Source organism: Panthera uncia, chromosome B1 (genome assembly GCF_023721935.1).
Source record: "Panthera uncia isolate 11264 chromosome B1, Puncia_PCG_1.0, whole genome shotgun sequence".
Lineage (NCBI taxonomy): Eukaryota > Metazoa > Chordata > Mammalia > Carnivora > Felidae > Panthera > Panthera uncia.
Window position 1 is genome coordinate 2,921,246 of NC_064811.1, and position 2,890 is coordinate 2,924,135.

At 61.7% G+C, this 2,890-nt stretch overlaps 1 long non-coding RNA gene across 1 annotated transcript; it reads left to right on the forward strand.

The window, feature by feature from the left end:
* The first annotated feature begins 717 nt into the window (after positions 1-717).
* On the forward strand, positions 718-1,964 carry LOC125922584 (uncharacterized). The gene is made up of 2 exons (XR_007457700.1): positions 718-861; positions 1,438-1,964. It is a non-coding gene; the product is annotated as an uncharacterized LOC125922584 (long non-coding RNA).
* The last annotated feature ends 926 nt before the right edge of the window (positions 1,965-2,890 follow it).

Genomic DNA, 2,890 nt, shown 5'->3' on the forward strand with positions numbered 1-2,890 from the left:
CGTGGGTTTCAGACTTCCGGCCCGGGAAGATTTCTCCCCAGAACTTTCACCCAGAAGAGGCCACTAGGGGGTGAAAATGAACAAAATGAGCACACTTAACACCAGACCCGACAAACACGATCTCTTATCGAGTGGGTGTCACGGGCGCACGGTGGCACGGCCGGTCCTGGAGCGCTTTACCCAGCGGAGGCAGCGCCCGTCCCGCGAGCCGCCCGCGGCGCCCCCTCGGTCGCCCGTCTGTCCTGCGAGCGCTCGTCCTTCTGTGACTGGCCTGTGTCACTCGGCCGAGGGTCCCCCAGACCCTCCACGGTGCCGCAAGAGATAGAATTTTCCTCGGAGGCTGAATGCCGCCCCCTCGTCCGGACGGGCCGCGCGGTGGTGCCCCCCCCCCCCCCCCCACAGGCCCCCCGGGCTGCCCCCCACGACTCGGCTGCTGCGAACCGGGGCGGGCGAGCCTGTCTTCGAGCCCCTGCTCTCAATTAGTTCGGGAACACACCCAGATGTGGAACTGCCGGGTCACGTGGCGATTCTATTTTTAATGTTTCAGAGGAAGGCCGCGCACCAGTTTGCGTTCCCGCCAATGGTGCTGGAGGGTTCCGGCGTCTGGACGAGCTGAGCGCATGAGGGAGGCTGCCGGGGCAGCACGTGCAGGGAGCGGGGGCTGGATTCGTGCCCCAACCGCCCCGCCCCCCATTCTGACGCCAGGGTGGCCCGGACGCCCCCTCTTTCCCTCCCCCGGACCCCGCGTGCCCACGGGGCTGTCCGGGTGCAGGGCCCCCGCGTCCAGAAGGACTGGACGGAGAGGCACAGGTGCTGGGGGCTGTCATGTGCCCAGGACCCCACCTGGAGGGCGGAGCAGGGGTACAGGGGCCCTGATGGCCACAAGCCCCGGTATTTCCCTCCCTCCCTCCTTTCTCCTTTCCTCGCCCCTCCTCCCTCCCTCCCTCCTTCCCTTCCTTCCTTCTTCCCTCCCTCCCTTTTTCCTTCCTCCCTCCCTCCCTCCCTCCCTTCCTTCCTCCCTCTCTCTCTCCCTCTCCCTCCCTCTTTCCTTCCTTCTCCCCCCCACCCCAACCCCACTCCACCCTCTCCCCTCCTCTCCCTTTTCCAGGGGTAAAATGGTGACATTCTTCAAAACCGTGTCTGACCTGGAGTCCAGCGGGAGCCCTCTGAAGTGGGATTTTCTGCCTCCCCTCCCCCCCCCCCCCCCCGACACCCCCACCTCATCTCTCTGAGTTCGGACAAGGCCGTTCAGAGGCCTGGCTTGTTGATAAGCTAAGGTTTTTCTTTCACCAAACCTCAGGACACGGGGACAGAAGTCCCCCTTCTTGAGGTTCTGGAATGGGGGCGGAAGTCCGAGGGCATCTTGGGGACTTTGGGACGAGCCCGTCCTTCACTTCCCATCTGGTGAGCGGTTCTCTCTCTCTGTCTCTCTCACAGTGCTGCTAACCTCAGGACAGTTACCTTAAGGAAAATTCCGCCTATGAGAGATGATGCCACGGTGCGATTTGCCTGCCTCGGGCAAGATCGGGTTGGACATCGAGGTGCCCGGGACCCCTCCCCGCAGCAGCCAGACTCCCCGCGGCGGAGGGGGCCCTGGGAACGCAGGGGCGCCCGCTCTTGGAGGTGAAAGCCCACGTGTCTCGAACTCGCCTCCCCCACCCCAAGCTCGGCCAAACCGGTCTCCCGCTCAGAAGGAGGAATTCGATCAAATGTTAATCCTCTCCACATGTAGAATATTCCAGATAGCCCCGAGCTCATAGTGCCTTTTGAACTTGTGAACAGAAATTGATTCAAGGTGACGAATTTGTAATCAGTTTATGATTGATGGGCCGCGTTTCCAGAAAGGCAGCTCTGTGTCCTTTCCTCCTTCCCGGGAAGCAAATGTGTTTCACTTTATCTGCCCTCATCTCAGGACCCGGAGGACCAGGAGAAAGAAAATAAAGTCGACTGCAATATTTAACTTGTATTAGAACAGATGCCACTTAATTAAGGGATCAGTGGAAAGGAAGTGTTAAAATGGAGCCTCGGCTACTCCCCTCCCCGTCTGGACAGAGGGCAGATCGGATGTTAAACTATTAGCGTGATTAGGTGAATAATGACTTTCGACCTAATTTCACTGGATTGGAAAGAGAGCAGGACAGGATGAAAACAGAAACATCTGTTTGAATATTCTAATTTCAAAGGGTAATTGCGGAATTCCCCGCGCAGGCCGCCCCCACCCCTCTCTCTTCTTGTCTTCCTTCCTTTCTTTTCTTTCTTGTGTTTTAATCGAAACTGCCTTGAAGTGACTCGGAGTTCAGCCCCAGCAAAGTTCAGCTGGAAGGTTCCCAGGGCAAGAGCGCGGGGGGCGCTGGCCGGGGTGAGGGGAGCGGAGGGGAGCCGGAGGGCTGGCCCGCGGGGCGCGGGTGGGGTCTGACCCGGCCCTGGGTCGGGGCGTCTTTGAGAATCCCACGGGGCCCCGCGCACCTCCACGCCCCGCGTGGCCCAAAGCCTCCGTCCGGCAGGTTCTCAGGCCTCTTCCTGCCGCCCGCACGCTCCCCCTGTCTCCCGATGCTCCCCAAACCCAGGCCCGAGCCCCACCGAGCGAACCTTTTCTGTAGCTTCCGCCGGTGTCTTTGGCAGAAAGACCCTTCCAAGGCCCGGTTCAGGCGGCCCATGTGACGTCACTGAGCTGACATCGACGGGAAAGATCGCGCCTTGGGCCCCTCACCCTGCTTCCTCCGGGTCCTTGTCCGTGCGGTTCCCCCGCCCGGACACCCTTCCTGGCCCTTCCCGGCCCCGAGAAGTGTCTGCTGGTCCCCGAGGGCCAGGACCCCACGTCCGGGCCTTGTCGGGGCCTCCTCCAGACGGGGCTGGGCCTCCTTCGCCTCCGGCCCCGAGCCCGGAGCCA